The sequence below is a fragment of the Eriocheir sinensis genome, chromosome 9 (genome assembly GCF_024679095.1).
Source record: "Eriocheir sinensis breed Jianghai 21 chromosome 9, ASM2467909v1, whole genome shotgun sequence".
NCBI lineage: Eukaryota > Metazoa > Arthropoda > Malacostraca > Decapoda > Varunidae > Eriocheir > Eriocheir sinensis.
The window spans coordinates 21,564,186-21,577,539 of NC_066517.1; the positions used below are offsets into that span (position 1 = coordinate 21,564,186).

At 40.9% G+C, this 13,354-nt stretch overlaps 1 protein-coding gene across 1 annotated transcript in view; it reads right to left on the minus strand.

The window, feature by feature from the left end:
- LOC126996136 (uncharacterized) overlaps positions 1–13,354 on the minus strand; it is an 88,653-nt gene that overhangs the window by 49,078 nt on the left and 26,221 nt on the right. The window contains exons 3-5 of the mRNA XM_050856347.1: positions 10,200–10,317; positions 8,224–8,347; positions 4,483–4,515 (exon numbers count right to left, since the gene is read on the minus strand). The gene's annotated coding sequence lies outside the window, so the exon portion shown is untranslated. The remainder of the gene's footprint in view (positions 1–4,482; positions 4,516–8,223; positions 8,348–10,199; positions 10,318–13,354) is intronic.

Below are 13,354 nucleotides of genomic sequence, written 5' to 3' on the forward strand. Positions count from 1 at the left end.
TCAGCTCAGAAGGAATTTTCAGCTTCTACAACAGAGGTAACACAAGGGACACCATTTCCATCACCTTCTTTACAAGTTGAACTCAAATATCCCACTGAAGAAGGTTTACATTATCTTCTGAGTTTGTGAGGCATTCTGAGTAGAGGTTTTCAGCTTAAACTTGCACAAGAGATGACACAAGCTTTGCCACAGTATTTGTATCACCTCAGGTAAAAGTTAAGTCCTTGGAATTTACCATGTGAGGGTTATTTTAATGTCTAGGTTTGGAACACACTACTTTTCAGCTTCATCCTGCACGAGGCAACACAAGCAATGCCAAAGGTGGATGTGAGAACAATAGGCCTTCCTGTGCTCTTTGTGTACTGGCTGTCAGAAATGAGTGCTCTGGGGGGGGGGGGTGCAGGTCAAGGTCAGTGTGTGTGGGTCGCAGCCATTGTGCTGAAGGTTGCTGCCCGCCAGCTGGTCTTCAGGTGAACTAGGCACGGAAACACTCACTATATTTTTAATGTTCATTGACAATTACAGAAGCTTTTGGTTTCTTGACAAAGCAGTGTTGAATTTGTATGAAATGAATGATACATAAGTAGTATTTTAAAAGCAATATGTTTTTGGTATAATTTATGAAATATTTTGTTTGCAGCTATTCCTGTATATAAAAAAATATTATACTATGAAAATTATGATAATATCCTTCGATGAAAAATCAAAATCAAATTAATTTGGATGAATTTGGATTACTGGATTTTCTGACCAATGGATTTCAAATTAATAGGCTTCAACTGCACTGAAAAGAAACATATCATCTTTGTGCTGCAAGGCACACCCAGCGCCCTGCACCTGAAGCAGCAGGGGGCAGTGTTTGTCTGGTGGATGGTGAGCATGGAGGTGCAGGGAGGCAGGGAGCAGGGAGAGAGAGCAGGACAGGGGAAGCAGGTGGACTAGCCTACAGGTAAGTTTCCCAGTTCACATGAGGAGGAATTACCAGGAGCTTTACAAAGGGTGTAGAGAAGAGTCAAAGAAATCTATACATGTGGATGGCTTCCTCTAATACTGAAGATGTTAAGATAGAAATTTACACTGGCACACTACAGAACATTTGCACATGTATGTACAACCGTTGGCAGTGTTAGTTTAATTATGGACATCAAGCTTTTTTTATTTAACATCTTCAATAACATGTCACACTATGGTAGGTCTCATTCACCAAGCCAGTGATATCTATGGTAATGCTTCTGCTATTGTCTCAAGCTGAACATGGATGCGGTTGACCAACTTGCGCTGAGTGGAGGCGTGCTTGCTTCATCTAGACTGTCCTGCAAGCCTTATGTGCACACACCAGGGTTGCCAGGTTAGTGTTGGAGTGAAATGCACTTTCACAATAAATCAGATCATCGTCTGTTTAACGTCAGATTTTCTCGTAATCTCGTATATGGTTAGACAGTCGATAATATGCTTCCAACTATTACTGTCCATTACCTCAGCCAGAAATAATTGGAAGCATATCATGACTCACCAAAGTTAGCCCCAAATATGCCAAACACAAAACAAATATTGAATACCTTAAAGTACATCATCTGCAGAATCAAAGAAAAGTGTGTCAGTTATTTGATACCAGCAACCTGCCAAGCTCCAAACACTTTATGAGCCTTTTGAGAAATACCTCAATTGGGCAGGTAAATAGCAACCTTTGCAACCCTGCTGCACACTACCGGCCACAACGCACGGCCACGGCCTCGAGCTCGTCGCCTCAAGGCTCCTCGATAACTAGCACCCACGAACAACACCTCGCTTGCACTAATGATGACACTCCGCTCAACACAAAATACAAAGCCAAGAAAACTTAACTGCAGCTCTCTACAATCCATCTGACACATGACATATCTAATGTTCCTCTAAGATTTAAGTACAACAAATACTCTGTGGAAAATGCATATCAAATGTAAAATATAATTACAACATCCAAGTATTTTACAACAGTTACCTACACTACTGATATGTATCTATCTGTCTCACTGAGGCATTCTCAAGTATGCGTGTCAGCATGAATGTATGTTGTATAAATGGGTTCAAAAGTAGGATATGCATGACAAAACTTGTGTACAACTTTTTAGGACAAAGATGTTGCTCAATCAACACTAGCCATCAGCTTAATATGTACAAAGGATATAAATGTTTCAGACCAAGCATGTTTATACTCTGTTCTCATATGATACATGTATATCATATATGTAAACCTGGCCTGGAGGTAACTGTGAGTAATGTTCAACTGTTCTTCTCTACAAACCAGCTTAACCATCTAAGTACAACAAAACTTAGTCATCAAAGAATTGTAAGCACATGCAAACATAACCCAGTGTTACGATGCAGACTTGCTCCCTCGCGCCCCATTACTGCAAGCCAAAGTCACTCAACAGTTATCATGTACTGACTATACACTCCTTACTGCATGACTGCCAGCATGAACACTGGCAAGGAGCCACTTAAGCATCATTAGTGGAGTGCAAACTGTTTCAGGAGCATCACCCTGTGGGAGGCTGTGCCAGGCACCAGGACAGTGTGGCAAGGTGTTCCTCTGGCCTTGGGAGGCACCCCTCCAACACTAGCTACTGCAGGCAAGGATGCCACTGTAGGCAAGGATGCCACTGCAGCCTCTCAGCTCTCAGTGCCATGGCTACAGGTATATGTTGAACCATTGCAAAATGCATTGCATGTAACTGACTGAGGGTTAATGCTCAAACTATATAATTCAATGCCAAATAATTATTTTAGTTCTAAGGTTAATCAAATAATTCATAGCTGCAGAAACAGTGCTGAGAGTGAGGAATGCAATCATGCCATACAGAATGCTTGCCAAAGGTTCAAATGCCAAGGGAAAAGCAAAGCCTGGTAAAAATGCCCTACGACTGGCTAACATTCATGTCCACACACCAAGATGCAGTGCCTGGGTGGACAGAGGAGGTCATATGCACTAAAACAAGCAGGTCATGCACCACCTTGGGAAGAAAAGAGGCCATCTGTGCAATTCAGCGCTCCACTGATGGTGTTTCCAAAGACCACAAGCCTTGGTGACTCTCCTGTGAGTGAACTGACTTGAGGTGCACGAGATAAACATCTTTTGTTTCCAAGATATCACAGAAGCAGACGTGACCTACTGATGCAACGAAGCTCAGAGGAAATGTCAACATGTAGTAGTGTGATGGGGAGTCAGAGAGGAATCAGAGAACACGTAGTGAAGTGAAGGGAGAAGTGAGTCAGAGGATACACAAGGCAGTATCAAAACGAACATGAAAGTGAATAAAAAAAGGAGGTGGAGGTCCAGGTGAGTGAGGGTCGTGAGTGAGGGAAGGGATTCGTTCCTCTAGTGTCATCTACTAATTGTGAGTTTCTACCCAACATGAGACAAAAAATGACTCAAATAATCCTTGCAGTGCTTAAGAATTTCACTCCCTGAGGGTAAAATGGAGCCTCGCAGAGTCGGACAGGCGTGAGATCTAGTCTAGTGGGTGGTCGTGGGGGTCAGTTTTCTACAGCCCAGTTGTGGTGCTTCGTCACAGTATTACAGAGGCTAAGTGCACACAAGGCCACTTTCCACTCAAGGCAGGAGGTCCGGGAGGAGCAGCGGATGCACTATTAATGCTGTCATCGCCGGCCACAGCTCTCAAAAAAAAGTAATGTGGTGTATTTTTCTCCTTTACTAAAGAGAGGGAGCAAACTGTACATTCACCTTTTTTTGTTGATAGTAAATAACTCTTTTTTACTGCCTATATATATAATCAACTCTAATGCAAGTAACAGCCAAGGAAAACTATAAATTTTACAAACTACTCGCAAGGCAACACCCTATCTTAGTGCTCAGGCCAAGGACCACTAATCTCTAGGTCATGGAACAATCTTGGCAGCCTCTGTGCACCAGCCAATGACACTCAAAAAGGCGAATGCAAGTTAGAACTACATGACCAAGGCAGGACGACCAGGACCTCATGAGCTCACCTTGCGTGTGTGCGTGTGTGTGTGTGTGTGTATGTGAAATAATATACCCACAACCCTTTTCCTTTCATCTGGTGTACCATCTGCAATAAGTGGGGCTCTACATCCCCTACAGCATCATGAAGGAAAAGTGTTGCTTCATATCTCATCTGTGGAGGTGTCTGGTGAGCACCATGTGTGCAGGTGAGGCTCGGCAGTGCCTGGTCCCCCAGCACAAGTTCTGTGTGTGCCTCATTCGGCAAAACAGTGCAGCGCAACATACAAAATATCACCGGCCTGAGCTCCGGCTCTCAGCACCTGAGCATCTATACTTGTTGAAGTACAGGGTAGATGGCAAAGGACCTCACATTATTTTGTATGTTGATGCTCTTATTTAGTCATAACATGACTGGCATTACAACTATGTATATAGAGAGAACATCTAGAGAGAAAGTGTTGATGCAGATCACAAACAAAAGCCTTCATCTTATGTTTCATAAAAAAGAAGTACTGTACCTTTCTTCCTTGCTCTTTCTTTGGCCTTTTTGCCTGGTAAGGAAACAAAGCGTTTAGATTCTTGACATGCAACATTATGACTGTTGTCACAAGACACTTTGATTCCTTTGACAATATAACATATTCCTGCATGTAAATAAAGTGACAATCAGTTCAGAATCATCTGTTCTGCATACAAAAACATGACCTAAAAACCCTTCGTTATTGTTCTCTAATGTGTCTGTGGTGCAGACATGCACAAAGGATTACACAACTCTATGGTGTGTGGCACATAATGTAAGAAAGGCCACCATGTCTGCCCTTGTGCATGCTGTCACACTGCCTGGCTACACACTTTGTCACCACCAGAATGGGAGCGGCCTGGAGCCTCCTTGCCGGCCTGAGAAGGTCTTCACAGGATGGCCAGGCCAGGGGATGCTCCCATGGTGGGCTCTAACAGAGATTTGTGTACCAAAACAAAAAACAAACCCTTCAAACTATAACATATATGATAAATAAAGAGGCACAAGGAGAAGAAAGAGGAACAGGGAAAGCATGGGCAAGTTTCTAAGATTGGTCTGGAATTGTGTGTACTGAGTGTTCCTGAGTACAGGCCAAAAATATTACCCTTCTTACTTCACAAAATTCCAGTGGTCTCCATGCAGACTGCTAACAAAGGGACAGTGTTTGCTGTCTGGCCCCAGGACCTCAGGGCCTGGGCCAGCAAGAAGGCTACTCACACCACTTACCATGTGTTGACCAAAATAAAAAAATAAATGTGTCTACATATGAATATCATATCCAAATGCAATACATTCTGAAATCTATATATGTGTAAAAAAAGTTGTCTCTGTGTTGCACATTTAAAAAATTGTTCAATATTTTCAGCTGTGTAATGTAATGAAGCATTGCCTACACACTATTTTCATAACTTTCACACACGTTATCAATCACTTAATTGTTCCTGTCAAATTAGGAAATGCTACAGAAGAATTACCCGTAATGGCAGGGAAAAAGTAAAGTGGAAATTATCTGAGTCATCAGCTTTGATTACATTATTTCTGTAATGGGAAAAGTTTTTTTTTAAGTAAAACTGAGAATTACTCCATTAATCAAAGCATTCATCACAGGAGGGAACATGAAGTAAATTATGGCTGCAGTGATCATTTTTTGTCCTTCAGTAAGGAAGGAGAGGGCACACAGCTAAAAGAGGAACACATTAATTACTAGAGTGAAAGTGTCCCACAAGTGGAAAGAAAAAAGAATGTAAAATTCATTTATCAAAACCTTTTGTAACTTCATTGTCAGCAGGCAAGTAAGACTCATTAGTTTTCTCTAAAAAATCTGACAGTGATAAGGCAGCCAATTATGCAAGTAAAAATTCCTTTCAAAGTAAATACATTCTTTTGGCAACAAGTGTAGTCAGTGAAAATATTTTAATGCAACTAATACGTCTATTCCTCTAGAAATCAGTACTGTAAGTAATCACATTCTTCTAACCATGTGCCTCAGTACTGTAAGTAAACACATTCTTCTAACCGTGTGTCTCAGTACTGTAAGTAAACACATTCTTCTAACCGTGTGTCTCAGTACTGTAAGTAAACACATTCTTCTAACCGTGTGTCTCAGTACTGTAAGTAAACACATTCTTCTAACCATGTGCCTCAGTACGGTAAGTAAACACATTCTTCTAACCATGTGCCTCAGTACTGTAAGTAAACACATTCTTCTAACCGTGTGTCTCAGTACTGTAAGTAAACACATTCTTCTAACCGTGTGTCTCAGTACTGTAAGTAAACACATTCTTCTAACCGTGTCTCAGTAGGTAAGTAAACACATTCTTCTAACCATGTGCCTCAGTACTGTAAGTAAACACATTCTTCCTCAGTACTGTAAGTAAACACATTCTTCTAACCATGTGCCTCAGTACTGTAAGTAAACACATTCTTCTAACTGTGTCTCAGTACTGTAAACACATTCTTCTAACCGTGTGCCTCAGTACTGTAAGTAAACACATTCTTCTAACCATGTGCCTCAGTACTGTAAGTAAACACATTCTTCTAACCGTGTGCCTCAGTACTGTAAGTAAACACATTCTTCTAACCATGTGCCTCAGTACTGTAAGTAAACACATTCTTCTAACCATGTGCCACTTCCCCCATCACAGGCTGCAGAGAACACTTGCACTTGGCAGCAACAACGCATCATGATCCACATCCATGATCCAGCCCACACTGTGTTAGTAAGATACTTCTGCTGCAGATGAGTGACCTATCGCATTACAACCTTACTCTGATGGATCCTCATAAATGCCAATACTAAGCAAAGATTCACTCATCATTTTCATGAACTAATCAGACCGATGGGAGCAGATAGCTTTGCTGCCAAGTGCAACACACACACACACACACACACACACACACACACACACACAGGATGCATTTCTACAACTTGGCAGTGTGAGTGTGTTTGTGTGTGTGTGTGTGTGTGTGTGTGTGTGTGTGTCTGTGTGTCTGTGTGTGTGTGTGTGTGTGTGTGTGTGTGTGTGTGTGTGTGTGTGTGTGTGTGTGTTTCAAATTAGTGAATGAAAGTACACATAATATACCAATGGTAATAATGGCATCCTAGGAAAACTTTTTGCCATGATCATGTGAAAAAGTACCCTAAAAAATTACCCAAAAAATTATGTAATCAGGACATTATCTGATACAAAGGAAATTGCAAGATGTGGGACAATAAATATCTAATGCCTGGCTGTCAGCAATGTGTCTGAAGAGTTTTGAGAATTATTATTGTTATGATTCTCTTTACTATTATTATTATTATTATTATTATTATTATTATTGTTATCATTATTATTATTATCATTATTATTATTATTATTATTATTATTATTATTATTATTGTGAGCCATAAGATGACATCAATCTTTTTTTTTGTTGTTGTTGTTGAACAGAAAACAGAAACAGCATTCTGAACTTTTTTTCCCTTACTGTAAAAAAATATCTTGGCAGCCAAACAGAAAAAAAAAATGAAATTCAGTTCCAGTAATTCTCATAAAACCCACCAGACATTTCATCAGGAAAGAAAATAGATAGCTTTCTGGTTATGGGCAAAGTCCACAATAGTACATGACAAACATTAGCATGTTAATCTAATTACCAGAGAATAGTTGCAGCCATGGACCTCTGCAAGGGTTCACACACACTGCGTGCAAGGTTCTGCCATGTTCAAGTACTGAATCTATTACTGTATATACTCATGTAAAAGTTGAATTTCTTTTTACGTTTTTCTGGGGCTTAAATTTAGTCCTTTACTGAACATGCTGTTACCACTTAGGGTGATCAATTTTTAGCATAGGAATGACTTTTTACACTGCTTTCCCTCGCCCCCTCCTTTTTTTTTTATTCTTGTCCCTACCTCAATGACACTACCTTCATTTTTCATATCCATGTCTGCTCACTGAGGAGACTCCGCTTGGGTCTATATAATTTTTTTTTCTATTTTCCCTTGATGCCCTTTCATAGATCTCATTTATAATAAAAAGAACAAGAAGAGTAATACAGCCCTTAGTCTTTTGTTTTATTATAATGCTGCTGTTGCTGTGACCTTTCAGTAATAAGACTTTTGCCCATAACTCGGAAAACTTTCAGCTTTCTTTCACTATAGTTGTGAACGTGTCAAGCTAAGTCTGTGAACTCATGAACATGTGTAACAGCAAACAATAACTTAACACAGGAAGGAAAGGAAAGAAATACATACCCCATGGCAGCTCAAAGCGACAGTCGAGCAAGAGGGAGTCTCCGGTGGGGTTGGCAGTGCCCTTCACCTCCCCGTTCTCCACCACACGTTCAGCGTCGAGGTTGTACCAGCAGCCCTCCCCCTCCTGCAGCACACACATCCTCTCATCAACAAGACCCCAATGCCACCACTCTACCTACCCAGCTTAATGAGCTTCAGCAACAATGTATTTGGTCAACACAGAAAGATAACATGAATAAATCTGATTTCATATTAAAATGTGTTAAAAAAAAGCAGACAATAATGCTTCTTTTGATGTTACGTTTTTATATGCTTATAAACGTATTTTTGCATCACTCTCCATTCTGTATTATAGTACATTATTCTAAATCTTCATCTATTTATCAAAACTGCCACTCATATCTACATACTTTAAAATATCTGGATTTAAGAAATATTATATGGTAGGAAAATCATCCACCTAACTTTTAAGGTAATGGATAAGAGCAGTTATATCTCTAGCTTGTCGGACCAACAATAATGGGGAACAAAAAGGGAAAAGTGAAGTAAAGCATATGGGTAAAGTTTGGGGGAAACACTACAGCTGTGTGTGGCATCAGTGCTCATCTCCATGACACAGGGAAACAGTGACATCCAGGTTACCACAGTTTATCTTCCCCAGGTTTCCCTGGGTACCCATTTATCAGCCAGTCCAAAAGGGAGAATGAACAGCTGGGTGAGCCACACTTCAACTGCCCAGGCCAGGATTCAAACCTAGGCCCACAGATTTGTAGCTAGGCATGTTAACTCATTATGCAATGGAGGTGCATAAGTAACATAAAAGAAAATATAAGCTTAAGAAAAGTTGCCAATAGCTGAGAATACATAAATGCCACAATAGGTAAAGGACTGCAAAGGTATTTAAGTACAGTAAAAAAGGAATACATAGTAGACATAAAAAAAGGAGGAAGAAGACTTACCAAAACTAAAAAAAAAATGTTATATTACTTAAGAAATTAAAGGTAATTTATATTGACTTAAAATGATATTACAAAGCCTACTAAACTGTAGCCAAACATTTGCTTATATCAGTTATGCAGTAAATGTCTTTTAATCCGAATAGCATCTGATTCACGGCTGTTTAAATTAGTGAACTTTTCAGACTCAGAAGGCAGTTCAATAATTGTGTACACATGCATTGAATAATATCAAACAATAATCTCCTGCCCTTAAAAATTTGAATATTGGGATTTTCAGAAAAGTAGAATTCGGATTAATAGACTTTTAACCGTATAACCCATGGTAAGACTGACCTCCACAATGATGGGAATCTGATGAAAGAAAAATATAAAAAGAAACATTTATAGCACATAGAAGTACCTAAATCAAGAGAAAACATTACCATAAATAATCATATAAACAGCACTCCCAGAAATTGGTCTTTATACATCGCAAAACTGAGACTTACACAAATCATATTAAATTAATGTAACCTGATCACATTTTCACTGAGGTTTAAGAACAGAGAACGTACTCTAGATGAGGGTCCATGTGGTCTGAATATCTATGTAAATCTCTCTCTCTTGCTCTCTCTCTCTTTCTCAAAACTCCTCCTACTGCTCCTCTTCCTTCATCTCCTTCAACTCATTTCAGACACAACCTTCACCTTGATCCCTCCCCCCACCTCTCTCTCTCTCTCTCTCTCTCTCTCTCAAAACACCTCCTACTGCTCCTCCTCCTACCTCTCCTTCAACTCTTTTAAGACACAGCCTTCACCTTGGTCCCTCCCCCCACCTGTCTCTCTCTCTCTCTCTCTCTCTCTCTCTCTCTCTCTCTCTCTCTCTCTCTCTCTCTCTCTCTCTCTCTCTCTAAAAACTCCTCCTACTGCTCCTTTTCCTTCATCTCCTTCAACTCATTTCAGATGCAGCCTTCACCTTAACCCTTCCCCCCCCCTCTTTCTCTCTCCCCCCTCCCCCCTCTCTCTCTCTCTTTCTCACCTCGTTGGAGTACTGGATGTTGGTGAGGGGCAGCCAGAGGTACCCCAGAGCCTTGTCCCATATAAGGCCCTTGTTCCACACCTCCACCAACAGGCCCGTGTCCAGCCGATTGGTCTCGCTGAGGAGGAAGAGAAGAACATTGTAACTGGCGCCACTATAAAAAATTGCCTGCGCCATGATGGGCTTGGGCCGACCACCAGCTAGGCCCCTGAAGAAAGCCTACAGGTGCTATAGGCTGAGATGTAAAAAAAAAAAAAAAAAAAAGAACACTGATTTTAGGCTCCTTTTTTTTTTTTTTTTTTTTTTTTTTTTGCCACCTTTAATTGCCTCCCTCATCTGTTTTAATTGCTAAGGAATGAGGGGAAATTATAAGAAAAATCCATGCAATAACATGTTGTAATAAAGTTAAATAAATGTCAAAGGAAAAATGCTCAATATAGACTATTATATGGGTAACTATTGACATGAAAGAGATGGAGACCAGCAGGTATCAGGGATGCTGGGAGAATGAGAGAGAGAGAGAGAGAGAGAGAGAGAGAGAGAGAGAGAGAGAGAGAGAGAGAGAGAATGAGAATGACAGAATGAGAAGAGAAAATGAGAATGAGAATGAGAGAGAGAATGAAAGATCGGGAAAAAAATGAGAATGAGTGAGAATAAGTTCCTAGAGGTGTCCCGCGTGACCTTCGCCAGTCTCATTCCTATCACACACATTCATCGTTAGTACTACTCCTGAAAGCCGCCTTCTTACCCTCAGCAGCACCCTACCATCCACCTCGGCCCCTACACATGGACACACAGGGGATATAAGTTCGCTGCTTCACACGTGCCATTTCCTTCCCGCTGTGTCGAAACGTAAACAAAACAATGGCACGTGGCTTCTTCTTCTTCTTCTTCTTTTGACCTGTGACGCTTTGTATCGCTTCTTAGGTCCTCCTCCTTTCGTTCCTCTTTTCTCCTTTTTCACTTCTACACGCTTTTCTTTTCAGTATTACATCACTTTCTTATCAGTATTACATCACTTAAGCACTTCATCCTGATCTTAGGTTTTCTGTCCTTTTCTTTAACTGATTTACTTGCCTATTTGCTTTGCTATTTTCCACTATTACACTTTTACTTGCAACAATAAACTATCAATCAATCAATCAATCAATCAATCACTTTTCATACGATGTGGTGTTATCTGTCATCCGGTACAACGATGCCAGATTGTCGTACTCAGCCTCTCATGCTTGCCGATTTCCGACCCAAAAACTGCCTCCTCGACCCCAATAACTGCCTTCATATATAGCTATCGTTAAAATGGTTAATTACTGATGTTTCTTGGCAATAGTCAGGCATCAGAAGCCGGTAAATACGAGGCTTTGAGTACGACAATCTGGGACCTTTGATCCGGTAGCCTAATTCTTCATCTCTTCTTTATCTTTGCTCTTTGCTTAGATTGGACAGGATTCTTGAAGGCAGGAAAAAAGGGAAAAGTCTGCGAAATTATCAAGAGGTAGAGAATGCAACGACATCCCATCCTTAATTGATCTTCACTATCACAGGATTGTTGATATCCCAGGTGCATGTGACGCCACTTTGCAACTACTTTGGGACTGAGAGAACCCCCCGCCTTGCAAGTGTCTCGGTTATTTTTCAAGGTAGCTGCGAACCCTTTCCAACCTTTCTCCTCCCTTCTCCTTTGTTGTTTTTACTTGCAACAATAAACTATCAATCAATCAATCCTTTCGTGTTTGGGGGCTCCCGTGGTCCCGTGGTAAAGTCTGCTCCTTGCTAGAGCGTATGGGTTCGAGACCTATCCGGTGCCATGGGAGTGGAAGGGTGGGCTCTTTCCGACACCCTCAGCCCCGTTGTTGGGTCTCCTCCTTGAAAGAATTGGGCATCTCTCTACCAGCCGTCTGGGTGGTTGCGTGGCATGCACCGCCTTCCTCCCTTGGGGTATATCCCCAACGAAATACCCCCCCCCCCCAAAAAAAAAAAAAACTTTCATGTTAAACTTATAATTCAACAGTTGTTTACAGATATGGCAATTAAATATCCAATTATGTTTTATTAAGCTTTGGAGTCAATAGATAGCCTATCCTGTGCCTCAAATGCAAACAAAACATGGCCCCTGGATTCCACTTTGCCACTGAGACTTAATACTCTTATGTGCTGCTCAAATTCCATGCCAAATATACACACTCTCCGCACGCCAAATGTAAGAGGAGGGGCCACGTGACGGTACAGGCATAAGGAGAGGCAGCAGAAGCTTTTTTTTTTTTTTTTTTAGTGAAAGCCATTTGTTTTGGTGTTTGGTAGACTGGGTGCGTTTTGAAGAGACAATAAAGGTGTGTGTCCTTGTGGGGGTGAGTGAGAGTGCGTGGAGCTAGGTGAAGGGCAGCGGGTGGAGGTGGCGATGACTCCCTTGTCTTTAGTTCGTGATACGTGGAGTCATTGGTGTAGTGCCAAGAAGTTTAAATTAAAAGAGCGGAATGTACAAAAGGATCACAAAAGTACTTATATCTATTTTTTTGTGATCCTTTTGTACATTCCGCTCTTAACCCGGTAGCTGCGGGGGTCATGTTTGTTAGGTTAGGTTAGGTTAGGTTAAGTTAGGTTAGGTTAGGTTAGGTTAAGGGCCCCTCTAAGCAAAATAATGAGAAAGAATCATCACTCACGCAAACCATTTCATAATATATATCAACGCATGTGTGATCAGTTTATGCATGGCAGAAATTTGGCCCATCGCTGGTACACGGTAAAGCCACAAATTTGGCCCGTCGCTGCTACTGGGTTAATCTAAACTTCTTGGCATTACATTGGTGTTAGGTAGGTCAGTGGGCACTATGATACGGTGTGCATAATTATTTAGTTCATATAATTATATAGTTCATAAATAATCATTTCTGAAAGGGTGGCGAACTGTGCTTTTAAAAGGAATACTGGGGAGCGTCGAGTCAAGTTTACGTCCTTGATCTAGATACCTGTTGACACAAGCTTAAACGAGTTATATACATCAATGGTTCGCTGCTTGACTTATCTGTGTAAAGAGTCGATCCCATCAGCATCAATCACCATTAATAACACTACTTCCTGCACTAAAGATGATTAATAGGCGTGTGTAATTAACTGTGTGTGTGTGTGTGTGTGTGTGTGTGTGTGTGTGTGTGTGA